The sequence below is a fragment of the Vulpes lagopus genome, chromosome 11, assembly GCF_018345385.1.
Source record: "Vulpes lagopus strain Blue_001 chromosome 11, ASM1834538v1, whole genome shotgun sequence".
Taxonomy (NCBI): Eukaryota; Metazoa; Chordata; class Mammalia; order Carnivora; family Canidae; genus Vulpes; species Vulpes lagopus.
In genome coordinates, this window is record NC_054834.1 from 47,985,978 (window position 1) to 48,001,819 (window position 15,842).

A 15,842-nucleotide genomic window follows, 5' to 3' on the forward strand; every position below is an offset into this window, starting at 1 on the left:
TTCCAGGCAACTCATCCTATTTGCAGAACCAATTCCCTTCATTCTCAACCTCCCATGGATCAGGGAGTAAAGTAGAAACCCAGGGTAGGCTCTTCAAGGCTCTGAACCTCCAAGTTGGTGATTATGGGGTTAGAAGGGTCACTTACATAAAGGAGGTTGGAAACATCAACCCTCAAATTCAAATGTGGGGTCTTAAGTATTTAAAAAAATGAGTAAGTCAAGGAGTGCTGGTTTGAAAATAGAGCTATGAAAAAAATGTAAGGAAATTGGATTAAAATAAAAATAATAAATATTTACTGAGAAAGAGGCTTGGGGGTCAGTAAAAGAAATAAATAAGAAAAAGAAATAAATAAAATAAATAAATAAGATAGGAGACTGTCCTTTATGCCACTTACAATCTTGTTATGGGGGGATAAGATATATAGGAAGTCGTGGATAACAATGTGCCATTTAAGAAATGCCTCAAGGCTACAATATCAGAAGTATAACCAGGAAGTACACATCTAAAAGCCAAATGAATAGAGCAAGTGTTTCAGTTCATAGTCAGTGCATTTTGGGAGACCACATCTTAAACCCACTACTGTCAGCTGGCATTCTGGCTCAGCCACGCCAGCCATATTCAGTGTCACCAGCAAAAATCACAATGAATAAATAAAGGCAGCAGGAGTGCATGTGATATCAGGCAGCATCCAAAGAGCAGAGCCCAGTGACACAGGAGTTGCCGTATTCTGGTCCCTGATATACAACAGCAAGCTCATGGAGCATGCAGACAAGGAAGAGATTGAGAAAGGCTTATGGGGAGAGAGAGGGGCTGACAGGAGGTAAGATGGGGGCTGCCAGGCAAGGCGTTAATCTTGCTTAGTCTAGGTCTTGGAAGCTTGAGAAGATTAAGTCAGAAGGGCAGGGCATAGGTCATTTGATAATGGGTTGTATCTTGAGCAACAGTTCAAGGTTGGTCTCTAGGGGAGGAAGGATGCCAATCTGAATGGAGAGGAAAGTTCACATAGAAGACTAGTGGGAGAGGATCTGGAATATGGAAAGAATATGGAAAGCTCAGAATGCTGGGCTAGAGGTTTTTCGTTTTGTTTTTTAATTATGCAAGTCACACAAAATTCTTTCCTGCAGTAAGAGTCTCAAGTAATACAGATGATGTTAAGGAACTCCTCACCCAAGTCCCCTCTACAAAGGCAACACTGGCATTGGCTAGGTATCTATCTTTTTATCAGATTTCAGACTTCATGTAAGTCAATGGGGACTCATAGGAACTATCTGAGCCAGAAACTGTCCAAATCAGAAAGAGTCAGCAGAGCAGAGGTCAGCAGGTGACTTCTGAGGAAGAGTGTGGTACAAGGCAGAGGTGGAGGAGAGTGAATGGGGTAGGAAGAAAAGGGGAGTGAGCACACCAGCTAGAAGGCGACACTGAGGTTGACAGATGGAAATAGATTCTAAGGGAGACTGACCAGAGACATATAGAAGAATTGGTAGGAGAATATTTTAAAGAGGGAGGAGACCAGGAGTATAGAGGATAAACACAGCACAAATGCAATGAAGGTGATGGGAATCCAGGGTTTTGAAAGTCAGGGGTAGCACCAACCAAGATGGTGAGGGAACTAGCTGCAGTATCAGTTTAGAACTGAGCAGAACCTAGATGGTTGGTTCAGGATCCCAAGCAGAAAAGTCCTCCAAAGTAACAGAGCCCAATGAAAAGTGGTAGGCAGAAGAATCTACTCAGATTTTAAAATCTGACCTGTTAGCTGCCTCAGTGGTGAGATAACTATTCATGATACATAGTAGTCCTCAATAAATGTTGAATGTTTGCAAACCTAAGTCACAAGAACCAAACATTTGGGAAAGGAAGACACCACAGATTTCCTTCCCACAGTCATGCCCTCCTTCCCTAGTTTATGGGGCCCCAGTTTTTTGTTTTTTGTTTTTTCTGGTGGTACCATGCCAAGGGAAGGTGGATCTTCCTCCAGCTCCAAAGGATGAACCATGATTTGGTTAAAGCTATAGCATGGTGATACCATTCCCCTTTGCTAGTAGTTGGCTTGGGGATGGACATATGGCAAACTTGGCTGATGAGGCATAACAGGAAGTTAGCTGGGGAAATTTCTGATGAAGATTTTTATCTCCATCAAAGATACAGCAGAGGCCTGGCATTTTATTCCGACCAAGAACTTGACTATTTTAGGAGCTGATGCTTGGAATTATGGAGCTGTCTCAAAACCATGAGGTGACAAATGTAGGAACTGAGAGCTGACAAAGTAAAGATACCAAAGTGGAAAGATTTAAAAACAAAACAAAACAAAACAAAACAAAAAACAGAACAGGTCCTTTACAACCAAAGTCTTGCCCCGCCAACATTTCAGACTGTTTATTAGGAGAGGTGGTTCCATGTCCTTTTATTTAAGCCTCTGTTACCTGGGCATTGTGCTTACAATCACCTGAAAGTAGGCAAATGGTAATGGTAAAATAATCTGTAGCTCTTTCCAAGACCCGTAGTGTTTAGTTGGGCAAGAAAGTTCTTGCTGTGTCTTGGATTTAGTGAACGAGAGAAAGGAAAAAGGGAGGATCTGGACAGAGCAGGAGAAAAGTCTAAACTACTAGAGCAACTCAGGAAATCGTAAACTCAATTCAGCTCACATCAGTGCAGTGCACTATGATGCAACCTAATTCAGTTTAACGAACATTAATTGTGTGTCTTCTAAAAGCCCTTTGGGGAATAAAAAGACAAACAACACATGGCTCACTACATTCCAGGAATCTCTTTCTCCTTTCTGTGAGCAATTATAGATGAAGTCCCAGGCCCCAATGCTAGATCACTTCTTGGTCTTCTTCAAAGGTCCTATTTTCTTTCCCTGCACTGGAAACATGCCTATTTCCCAGGGTCTCACTCTCAGTCATGTTGTCTTCTTAGTCTCCACACTCACCCTGAAGAAGCTTACCTCCACCAATAGTTGCAATCACCTGATGCTACTCAATAACCATTTCTGATGTCTTTCCTTTGCTCCTACAATTAGATCTGTGTTTCTAGTTATTTACTGATCTTCTTCATTGGGATCTCCCACAGGTACCTTAAAACGACATAATTAAACCAGACCTATGATCTTCTCTATCAAACCTCCTTTTTCTCATAGAGGCATTATCAATGAAGGACATCATCATCCAGTAGGTTGATGAACCAGCTAGGCTTGAGAACCAGAATTCTCTCTCTCCAACCTCCCATACCCAATTCCTATCAATTTTAGCTCCTATGTATCTAATTACTCTGTCCCTTCCTATTCATGCTTACTGCTGTGCTTTTAGTTCAAGTCTCAACCAGATCACTAGAACACATAATTATTTTCTTGCTGCCTAACCATATTTGTGTTTGAGTTTCTGCAAAGTGTGTGGCAGAGTTCTGCTTTGCTGTACCCACAGAAGCTATGGACTCCCTTAAGGACCTCAGGGCATTTGGGTCAAAAGGCTAGGTGGATGTGCTGTAGCCCACCCAGCTCAGTGATAGTCAGTAACCATAGTCTCTACTTTTCATTCTGGGTTCCAGGTTGACTTGGGGACCCTGCTCTCAGTCTTGTTCCACCTGCATAGGTTAGGTGAGTGAACAACAGCTGATTACAGCAGAATGTCAAACTGCAGGACTCTGAGCTACTACATCTGCTTCTGGTGCTTGGCATTGAATATAAAATTCCAAGGCTGCCTGTGGCATAAAGGCATGACATGTAATCAGGTTAGGGAAGGGTTTTGGGTTGACTAGAAAGAGGAAAGTACCTAAGCTGGAGAAGCAGATGATCCATGGAGAAGGCTGGGGATTCAACAAGTGTCATTGAAGGGCTAGGCAGCCTAGACAGGCCTGGATGGCAGGAATCCTGGATTCTAGTCCTTACCAAGTCATTTCCCTCTCTGGGATTTTGTTTCCCTTCTTCACAAAGCAGAGGTGTTGCAAAACAAGGCTCTGCATCCTAGCCCAGGCTCCCCAAGTGTAAGTGATTCTGGATCCTTCTTCCACCAAAAGTGAAATATATGGGCAAGTGGTGAAAGGCTAGAACATATATCTGTTTTATCAGTTACATGTGTAACCCGGGAAACGTATATCCTAGATCCACATGTCATGCAACTACACATTTACTTCATATGGTGTAACACAGTCCAACAGAAATATAACAGCACAAGCCACATACATAATTTTTAATTTTCTAAGTTGTATTAAAAAACTAAAAACCACTCTAACAGAAACAGGTAACATTAATTTTAATATACTTTATTAACTCAATATCCAAAATATTATTTCAACATGTACTGAATATATAAAAATGTTAAATAAGATGTCTTATAGTAGACAGTTATGAACTCTCCAAAATCCACTGTGTATGTAGTTTATATTTACAGCGCATTCAGATCAGGCCAGCCACATTCCAGGTGCTCAATGGCCTCATGCATCTAATTGCTGCCATATTGAATAGCATAGCCCCAGATCAATCAGCTAATAGAGGCACATGCCAGCCATGTGAGTCTATCTTAGATCATCCTCCCCATTTGGGCCACCAGGTGACTGTAGACACATGAGTGACTCCAGGCATGACCATCAGAAGAACATCTCAACTGAGTCTGCTGAAATTGCTGACCCACAGAATTGTGAATGAATGGTATGGTTGTTGTTTTAAGTCTGGGGGTCACCTGTTATGCGGCAGTAGGTAACAGACACAATTGTAGGCAGTGCTGCTACTTCTACTGAAGAACTAAGTCTTAAGAGTTCAAGAACAGAAGGGGTTAACTCTTCAAGAGGGTAAAGAAAGATGAATGTAGCCTAGCAAAAGCAACCTCTCTAGGTGTAGTAGGTGGCAGAGAACTCACTTTTTTCAAAACATTTCAATTTTTACCAACCCTGAGCTGCCTTCTTATGCTCATATATTGCTTACTATGGGGCTCACTGACGAACTCAAATTAAAAAACCCAGCATGACTTCCCTATACCAATACAAGGCACATGCTGGTGCTCAGTATTAACAGAGAGGCACCCAGAATCTTTGTCCCTGGGCTGGGTTAGGCACAGGGTTCCACGGAGGCCAGGAATGGAGAAGAAAGTGGTTTCCCTGTGGACTAGGTTAGTCTGACTAGAGATCTGGCTGTAGCAGACTAAGTGGCAGCTGTTACTGCTTACCTGGGCATCTTCCTCTTCATTTTCATCTTCCTTGGGAAAATCAATAATGCTTCTTGGGCTACCCCTGCCCCACTCCCCCAACCTCTACCCCACTCTACACCCCATACTTTTGTTGCCATGCCAATACTGAAAGAAAATCTCTCTTGCCACCTGTCCATTGTGGTGTGCAGGTATGTGGTCAAGTGCCTTTCAGCCACATCTGTCCCCAGGGTCTTTAGCTTTTTCTTCTAATCCTGGACCCTACTGTAGTGACCAGCTGTGAGAGCTACCCACTTCATGTGGGCATTACCAGCAGTGGCTAGATGAGTTCCTATTTCCTGTACCTCTTGCTTCCACTCCTTGGGCTTCCTATAGGCACTGGGGCTTGAGAAAATGCAAGGCAACTGAGGGAGCCCAGCCACATGCCACCCAGAGAGGCAGGGGAATGGATGCCCAGTGGGATGAGCTCTTCATCATTGGTAAAGGGTAGCCTTCCCTCTCCTGATTGACTGTCCTAAGGAGCAATCAGTGTTATAATTCTGAAAGTCTGAGCCACTGGTTGGGCTTGATACCAAGAGATGACCAGAGCAATAAAGTATTCTCACATCCTCGCCCTGTTTCCCTGTTCCCTGTATCTCTCACCTTTTCCTTTGCTTTTGTTCTCTGAGATTGTGCTCCCTAAGCTGTAGCACAAAAGCCCTTACCTTAGGCTCTGTGTTCTAGGGGCTCCAGGCCCAGATGCTAAGTTATTAAGGATCCTGTCTGGGAGGAGATCTTTACATTCTACCCTCAAATATGACTCAAGGCACCTTATGTCCAACTGCCTCAATGGAGACCTGAATTTCTTTGGCTCTCAGCTGAGGTAATACCTTCTCTGCCCATCCCACTATGGTTGCTCAAGAAAGCCTTGCCCTCTACCATGGTACCAGCCCACTGGGCAACCACCAGGAAATGCATCCACTGTCACTCCCCCTAAAATCACTTCTTGGAAAAGGGTCCCCACTTTTGAAAGATACAGACACCGTTTCTCTCAAGTACTTTTTACTTAAGATACTTGAAACACTTTACTTCTCCCCCACTCCTGGTATTACTTCATGTCTTGTTTAAGAGCAAGAGCTTAAGTTTCACATGCTCTTTGTTATAGACCACGATGGGTTGTTGGCCCAAGGCCTGCCCTGTATCTCTGCCTACATTTTCCTGCCGTGAGCAGTTTGGTTTCCTCCAGCATACTGGAGGCTCTGAGATGGCACATGCTGGGTCTGGCTGCTGGGCTGCTCCTAGCACAAGTACCTGAACACTCAGCAAACGCTACCTGAAAGAATGGATATTAGAAGAGATGGATGATACCAAGGAAGCATCATATGGCCTTCATCTCAGGGGATTTAAGGCCCTGAATAACTCTTCCCAGAGGTCTAATACCTGGCAAGTCAGCCACATCTGCTGGTGTGCTCTGCCTCACCTTAAGCAGATGTAGGGAGACAGCTCTCAGAGACTGGGGAGGCCCATAAAGACTGCTGGTCTCATTTGAAGACTCTGTTACAGCCTCAAGCAAATAAACAACCTCTCATTTTTACACATAGAGCAGCAGGAAAGGGGAGTCAGCTCCCAGAGGGGAATTGCCCTTTTAAAGTAGCAAGCAGCAAGATGCTGAGATTAGGTGGGGTCTGGTTACCATTAGCAGCAAGCATTGATGTTAATAGATTCTACAAATTTGTCCCCTGAAGACCTGATGACGGGTCCCAGCAGCCGGACAGATATCACCAACTACCACTCAGGACATTCACGTTTCCTGATTGTTCCTAGGGTCTGGGAACTCTTAGAAGCCTCCATTCCAACTAGAGGGAAGGACACAAGGATAAAACACACTTGGGGTTAGGGGAGGAGTCTGGACTACCTCCTTCCAAGAAGATGGCCTGAAGGAAGGGAAACAAGAAGTCCTGTATCTGACAAGCCATTTACCAATGTGTAGAGACATGTCAGTAAAAGTGAACTGTCAGCCAGAGCACTCTCTATACAGAAAGGCAGTATCATCTGCTGATACAAAATCAATAAAAAGGATGCTATTCTTAGCCAACAAGGATTCCGTGGATTAACTAGCACATCTGCTTCACTTTTTCCCTCTGTTAATTTGGTTAATGGGCATGAGGACTAGACCAAAAGAGTAATTTATGATGACATCAATAATAGGCATCTTGTTGCTTTTTAAAAAATTTTAGGTGACCTAGCCACTCTGTTAAGTGACCCTGGGAAGGGTGAAAAAGTGATATTGACTCAGTTTAAGGAATTCCACACTTGCTTGCTATTGCTTCATTGGTTAAATAATTTTGCAAATCAGCCAGAAAGAGAATGCTAGGTAGTCTCGATTTTCCTTAAACTTAAAAATACAGTCATTTTGGTTTTGAAGTTTCACAATATTCTCTTGAATCTGCTGAAAAGATATTTGGGACTTTGCAGTCTTGGGTTGGAATCAAGTTGACAAGTCTAGAGCCCGTTCTTCCTTCTTCTTCACTCCACAGTGCTCTGTTAATTCCAGAAGTCACTGCTCTAGATGCCCCCACATGAGGGTGATCCCAAGGAAGACTCTGCTCCAACCCTCAGGCTGGCGCCCATTCAGAAGCAGAAGACACCAGACTTACCAACTGCCCTCTCTATTCCCAGGGCAGCACAAGGCTTCCTGGAGGTGGTGCGGCCCCAGAGATGCCGGGTGGTGGCAAAAGCCAAGCCAAGTAGTTGGCTATTTCTTGCAAAATGCCCAGCCCGAGAACCCTGCCTGACAGCATTCTAGGCTGTCTTTTTGTCCCATTCATTCATCAATGCTGTAAGTATTTCTTACTCTCCCCTATATTTGAGGTCCTCCCACTCAGCCCCTGGCATGCTGCCTTCCTGGAAGGACAGTCATATTCCACCCAGAGAATGGAAGGTGCAGTGTGATGGGATTCACCCCATTCATTCCAGACTTCATTCTGCAATGCAGTGGGAGCATTCTGGGACTAGTGAGATTTGATGGACAGGAATGGAAACACATAAATGCCCAAAGACAAATATGAGTGGAGACTGGTGACAGCACAGTCAAAGCAGAGTCAAGGAGGAGAAGAGAGAAAACCTGGAAGACTATCTATATAGTTGCTGGTAGTAAACTGGGAAGAATAGGGTCACTCTATCACAAGGCCTCAGGGCAGCCGACTCACCTCCCAAAATGGGCAACCAGAGGGGTAAGAGCCAGGGACTCTTCAGACTCTGTTATCCACACATTTGTTTCTGGCAGATTCTTAAGCTTCTGGAATCAAAAGCAAAGCAGTTTCCCCAGAAAATTAAACCCAGGGGCTCCTGGGTGGTTCAGTCAGTTAAGTGTCTCATTCTGAGTTTCAGCTCAGGTCATGATCTCGGGTTGTGAGATCAAGTGGCATGCTCAGTGGGATTCTCTCTCCCTCTTCTTTTGCCCCTCCCTGTGCTCAAGAGCTCTCTCTCTCTAATAAATAAATAAACCTTAAAGAAAAGGGGGGTGGGCACCTAGGTGGCTCAGTCAGTTAAGTGTCTGCTTTTGGCTCAGGTCATGATCTCTGGGTCCTGGGATCAAGCCCCCCCGCATTATGCTTTTTTTGCTCAGTGGGGAGTCTGCTTCCCCTTCTCCCTCTGTGTGCTTACTCTTCTCTCTGTCTCTCTGCCTCTGTCTCTGTCTCTCTCTCTCTTGCACTTGCTCTCTCTCAAGTAAATAAATAAAATATTTTAAAAAGAAAGAAAGAAAATTAAACACAGAATTGCTATTTGACCCAGCAATTCCACTTCTGGGCATATACCCAAAAGAACTGAAGGTAGGGACTCAAATAGATATTTACAGACTCATGTTCACAGCAGTATTATTCACAATAACCCAAATGTGGAGATTGCCCAAGTGCCCATCAACAGATGAATGGATAAGCAAAATGTAGTATATTCCTGCAACAGAATATTATTGTTTAAAAAGGAAAGAGATTCTGATTCGTGGTGCAACGTGGATGAAACTGGAAGGCCTTATTATGCTCAGTGAAATGAGTTAGTTATCAAAGGACCAGTACTGCCTGAGTCCACTTAGATGACGTGTCTGGAGTGGTTACTTCCAGAGATAGGAAGTAGCATGGGAGTCACGGGGGATTGGGGGCGGTGGCTACCAGCACAGAGCTTCAGCTGGGGAAGATGAGAGAGTTTTGGAGATGGATGGTGTTGATGGCTGCACCACAATGTCAATGTGCTTCATGCTACAGCATTAACCGCACGCTGAAAAATGGCGAGAAAGGTAAATTTTAGGTTGCAGATATGTTATCATGATAAAAAGAGCAAATTAAAAAGAGCTATTTCTCTAGTGAGATGAAAATCATGGTTTGGTCATACTAAAGGGGATAACAGGCCAGATTATTTGAAATTAAGAAGGTTTTGCAAAATCCCCTGTTAACTAGTCTCTAACCAAGAAGCTTGAGTTTGGGGCGTATAGGATGCCTGGGTTCTACTGCCAGTGTTGTCACTAAACTAGTTATAGACCATTTAGCAAGGGAGGCACTTCCCCCTGTACCTCAGTTTACCAGTCTGTACAATAAGGGGGTTGGCTTTAATCACCAAAACCCCTTCCAGTTAGGCCAACGGTTCTCAAAATATGGTCCTGGGGCAGCAGCATAACCTAGGAATATATTAAAATGCAAATTACAAAGCCTTCCTAGACTTCCTAAATCAGAAAGTATGCATGAGCCCAGAAGTCTGGGTTTCAACGAGCTGAGATAGGGTTGAGACAGGACTTTTTATGTTTTTATAACTAATAACAATCAGGGCAAGCCACACTGTCAAGAAAATAAAAAGCACAAACACCCAAACATAAAACAAATGCATTAGGAAATGAACAGGAATGAAGAGGACAGTCACTTTTTTAAAACATGAGGCGGAAACATAAAGCAGCAAATTCATTTTCTTAAAATCAGAACTAATGTATCCAAATGAGTGCTGTCCTTAAAATTGCAAGAGTCTACCACCTGTGTTCTCAGGCTGCATTTCTTGCTCAAAACGTTCTTAAAATTTTACTTGGTACTGACTTCTGAGTCGGTTTAAAGCAGAACAAAATCAGCCTCATTTGTTTGGAACTAAAAGCATCTTCACGCAGTTTGATCATATCCTTATTGTCATGACACATATATACGACATGACTTACTGCCCCCATTAGGAAATCAACTTCTCTCTAAAAGGAAGAAGACTGTTTGTCACTGAGAATATTGAAAGAATGTGCCCAAGCTCAAAGGCAAATTCCAAAGCAGAACTCAAATGTGTTTCGGATAACGGCAGAACTGTATATTCGACATCCTGGAGTGCCCATCTGGAAAAGGGGCGACACATTATCCAAGCCCACCTGCACCCGAGAGCTGCAGGTGGAGCAAGAGACCACCAGGTCAGAACTGGTCCAACAGAGGGAGAGGAACCAGCATGGCCATTTCACAGGTGAAGCAACTAAGGCCAGAGGGGCCCAAAGATTTGTCTCAGGCTGTCAAACAAACAGGTGGACTCACAAATGAGCTTTCCTAAAGAATCCTGAGTAGGCTAGCTGCCTTTCAACCTGGGAGTGGGGGCTGGACAAGAATGGAAGGCCCCACCCATCAGGCTGTGATGTCAAATCAGAAGAGGAGGCTCCAGGCCAGCCACTTTCTTCATAGAACAAAAGACTCTTTTTGAATTTACTGAATATTTTGGCACCAGCCCTGGTCAGTTCTTTCTCCTTCGGTGGGTTGAAAAATATTTCTAGCTTCCCACAGAGTCCAGCGAGAGCAAAGAAGGTGGAAGATTCTTCCTTCATCGGGCCATGCAGACACTCTGGTCTTTGAGAAGGAGGCTCCTGGTGGTCTCTGCCCCCAGGAGGACAAGGCAAATGTGGAGATGGAGGGTTTTATTCCCTGCGCTACTGGCCACCGGGCTAAGGACTTCCTCCTTGAACCTCACAGTGTTATTCTCAAGTGTTCACTTAGGGAGAGGAAGGTGGGGAGAGATACTAAAAGTAGAATATTATTTTGAATTTATATCAAGCTTTTTCTTAGTCCCATGCTCAAGTCGCCTTCTTCCCTTATGGATTCCTTCCCAATACCATTTTAGTTGAAATCCCCCCATTTTATCTTTTTGTGTATGTCTTCTCTTTTATATGTCATTCTCTGTCCTCAGACCAATGCCCAATGGCTGGTACAGAAATTCCCTTTATCTTCTATAACATCCAGCACAGTGTTGAGCAGGCACAGTGTAGGCACTGAGCTGTCACATGGTGATGATGTCAATGCTAAGTTATGTTATCACGTATGTCTACTAGGGGCTGGGCATTCGGATGAGTGCTCTATTGATATATGTATTATTTCAGAGAGTCCTCATCACAGTGCTGTGTGCAAGGTGCTTTTAACTCTACTTTTTAGGGATTCCTGGGTGGCTCAACGGTTTAACGCCTGCCTTCGGCCCAGAGTGTGATCCTGAAGTCCTGGGATCAAGTCCCACATCAGGCTCCCTGCATGGAGCCTGCTTCTCCCTCTGCCTGTGTCTCTGCCTCTCTCTCTCTCTCTCTCTGGGTGTGTGTGTGTGTCTCATGAATAAATAAATAAAATCTTTAAAAAAAAATAACTACTTTTTAGATGAGGAAATCGAGACTCAGAAAGGTTAAGTAGCTGCTCAAGGTCAGGGAGAGGGGTTTGGGTGCAAATCTCAGTCTCCCAGGCTCCAAAACCAGAGCCCTTAATACTCAGAGTCACTCCCAAGCTCAAGATCCCAAATGGAGGTGTTAGAACTGGCCTTCAGTTTATCCTCTAGGTCAGGCCCCATTCCCTGCCCCAGCCCCTTCTGCTGGCCTCTGGATGATCCCACCCTCCAAGGCGGGGAGGGGGCAGGAGGAAGGGACCTCAAAACCCCGAGGTGATTTCAGGAACCACCTCCATGGAAGCATTAGGGCAGGTGGAAAGGAAGCCAACAGACAGAGAAGGGTAGGGCCTTGCCAGGCATGGGGCCCTCCCTTCCATTTCAGGGCTACTCACTACACACACTTCATCCCCAGGGCTGAAAGTCCCCCAGGCACAGCGCTTAAGTGTGTGCCTCCTGCCACCCCCAGCAGGGTGAAGAAGCCACATCACAGCCATGTGTCCAAGGACAACTGCCAAACCAGCAGAGAGCGGCATACTTTTAATCTCCCAAAGCAGACCTTAATACTGCTGAGAGAAGTGCAGAAACTGAGATGCACAGCATTGTGGCACCTATCTCACTGCTCACTTGGGCCCCCATTCCAAACAGGAGGTGGCAGAAAGAGCAATGAGCTGGTCTGGGTCCCAGCTCTGCAGTAACTCTGGGCACCTCATCCCTATAACAGAGAGGTCACTGTGTGGTTTGTAAAGGGCCTCCCAGTGGCCCGGGTCTACAGTTCAGTGACCAGAGGCCAACTTGCCAATTGCATGCTGCTGGCACCTGCCAGGTTGCAGACAGTGGAGAGCTGATTCGGGAGATAGAGCTTTGTCCTGACCCACTTCCTGGAAACTTGACCCTGCTACCCCCTCAACCATAGGCAGGCTCCGACAGTCTTCCAAGGAAAACGCTGACCTCTGGCCTGGTTGATTCCCAGTTAGACAAAGGACTGCAAGCTGGTGAGCTGGGGACCATCCTCCGAGGGCTGGGTCATCTTCCACCTGCCAGCTGACTCCTGCACACATTCCACGCCCCAGCTGCACAGGCCATGGCAGGTGGGCCGGTGCCCTCCCTGGGGGGGCCGTCATGCCAGCAAGACCACAGTGAGACATAAGTGATGGGGAATGGGCCAGAGAGCAGAGTTTATGGGTCACTGCTCCAGAGCAGTCCCAGCCCTGCACGGCTGTCACTCAAATGCAGGTTTCCAGAGCAGGAAATGCTCTCAACTTAACTGCTTCACCTTGCTCTATCTAAGTTCAGACTCCACTTTAGCCAAGTAGGTATGCTGGGACCTGATGGCCCATGGGGGCTTGCTCCATATGGCCCCTTACATTACAAACCAGACCTTGATAGCAAGTCATCCAATGGCTTTCTGTCTTGTCAAAAGACCTTCCCCTTTCTTTCTACTTGCTGCTCAAGATCTGCTCTCCAGAAAGTTGTGAGGCCACCTCCAACGCACCCTACCTCAAAAGTTTTATGTACCAGATTTCCAATAACTACATATGGGTCCTCCAAACTTGACTAATACAAAGACCCATCTTCCAAAGGTAACACAAATCCCCAAACTGCCATGATCATATCTAAGAATCTCCCCAAGTCTGTATACCCTTGTGTGACAGATACCGTCTTAGGAAACCAAAACCTAATTTTAAGAAAAACGTCCTTCAGTCACAAATTAGAATTGCAAGTGAGAAGTTTTATCTTTACAACTGGTGGACTAATATTAAAGCATTGTGAACCATGAGCTACACAGTTTGTCACTCACTCATCCAATATTTATTGAGCACCTCCCAGGTGCCAGGTGATCCTCTTAGCAATGGGGCTTGGTGGTAAGCAAGGCATTGTCTCAGCACTGGAGGAGCTGACTGTCCAATGGGGAGGCAGATGATCAAACAGTAGACTAGTAAATAGTACAAGTGTCATGGAGAAAAATAAAGCAGGCAGAGTGGCTAAAAGAGAGGTTTGGGAAGCCAGGAAGGGCTGCTTGCCACAGGGTGGTCAGGAAATGACACCAAAACAGAGGTCTGAATAAATATGGTGAAATAGTGAGGGAGCTGGGAGGTGATGGAGAAAACAGCCCCAAACCAAGGGAACAGCAAGGAAGGGCCCCCACTGTACCATCTAAAGAACCCAATGGAAGAGCCCAGGCCCTGGCATGGCAGGAGTGGAGGGAGCTTGGGGAAAGAGTAGCAATGCTGAGCCTAGAGGTACACCACGGATGTGTCTGACTTCATGGGAAGTGTGAAGTGATGGGCTTTTTCTATCCTGTCTCTGTCCATTACCCCGGGTCCTTGATGTACCTCTGGCTGTCTGTATCAGACTGGGCGCTCATGGATGGCAGGGGCTGTGTCTCTCCCCTCACACCAGGGGTGCCCTGGTGGCACAAACTATGTTCCCCCTACCTTTTAACACCCTTCCTGCAGCTTCCAGGATGGAGCCCCACTCACAGTAAAGCTTTACTGGGTAGCGCCTCCAATCCAGAAATGCACTCCTGGGTCTGGGGAGCAATTAGCACTGCCGGCCTCCAAAATTAGGAGAAAAGAGGAGAGAACTGTGCATCCAGCACTGATGGGACAGGTCCTCCATGTGTCACCTAAAGCCCAGTGACTCTGCACGGGTGGTGTGACCCATCTCACATACACAGGCACCCCAGGGTGGGCCACCTGGGGTCCTCCAGGCCCAGGCACCACTTAGGCCAGGCTGGTCTTCTGTCCCTCACAATGTGGCTCCACAGTGAGGAAAGTACAGACACCAGCCTTCACATCACTGCAACAAACAGCTTCATGCCTTCAACTCCCTGCTGCCTCAGGGGAGCCCCAGTTGCCCGTATCCATAGCAACCGTCATCTCTGAGTTGTAGTCCCAGGAGAGCAGGCAGCCTGCCCGGACTCTGGCTTGTTCTGAAAGGCCACATGCATTTTGTCTAGCCAGTTTGGGACGCCCTCCGTTTCTGAAAGAGGTGTCCTCATCCACTTTCATGTTTCCTCTCTCTGTCAGCAAGGTCCAAATGGAGGCAATGCATTGATTTGAAGGCAGGATTTTCTCTAGGGTTCTATATGAAGCTAATCCTGTATGCAATCCTGCTTTTAAATTATCTGGGAGCCCAGAATGGGAAACAACAAGAGAATGACATAGTTGGAAAGAACCTTGAGCTGTTTCTTCTTCCTGCTTCTGATCCAGATGGCACCCCACACCTCATCTCCTGGTAGAAAAACCTCTTTATTTTTTTTTAATTAAAAATTTAAAAATCAGAATGCTAATATAATAAACAATTTCCTTTTCTTTCGGTTTCTTAAAGGAGAGCCATGCTCTCCTTTGGGACTCTCATTTCAACGTTTCACATTGTTTTGGGGAAAGGGGGAGTGAGCCTTCTAAATTTACCTTAACATTGCAAGTTATGACTTACACACAGCAAGGGATGAGGGGATGCCCACGGTGCGCGGAAAGAGGTTCATGGGTTGTCTTTTAAAATAAATGACTTGCTGCCCCCTGCTAGACACATTAGCCGAGACAATTGTAGAAAATATGTTCAAATGCACAAAGCAGGCTTCCATGCAGAAACTGGGCCCATGGAGCCGGCCTCACCCCAGAAGGACAAGGATGGTACCACCAGCTGCTCCTGCAACTGCCACAGAAACCCCAAACCACCTGATCCTGGAAAGAATCAGCCTGGATCAGAAATTGCTCCTTCCTTGTCCTTAAAACTATTTCTTTTCAGTCTCACCAGCTTGAAAGACAGCTTGAGAGCTATGCCGTTGGGACCCTCATTTCAACGTTTCACATCGTTTTGGGGAAAGGGGGAGTGAGCCTTCTAAATTTACCTTAACATTGCAAGTTATGACTTACACACAGCAAGGGATGAGGGGATGCCCACGGTGCGTGGAAAGAGGTTCATGGGTTGTCTTTTAAAATAAATGACTTGCTGCCCCCTGCTAGACACATTAGCCGAGACAATTGTAGAAAATATGTTTAAATGCACAAAGCAGGCTTCCATGCAGAAACTGGGCCCATGGAGCCGGCCTCACCCCAGAAGGACAAGGATGGTAC

The 15,842-nt window shown here is 45.7% G+C and overlaps 1 protein-coding gene across 24 annotated transcripts in view; it reads right to left on the minus strand.

The window, feature by feature from the left end:
• NFASC (neurofascin) overlaps positions 1–15,842 on the minus strand; it is a 181,112-nt gene that overhangs the window by 115,578 nt on the left and 49,692 nt on the right. The gene's annotated exons all lie outside the window — the stretch shown is intronic.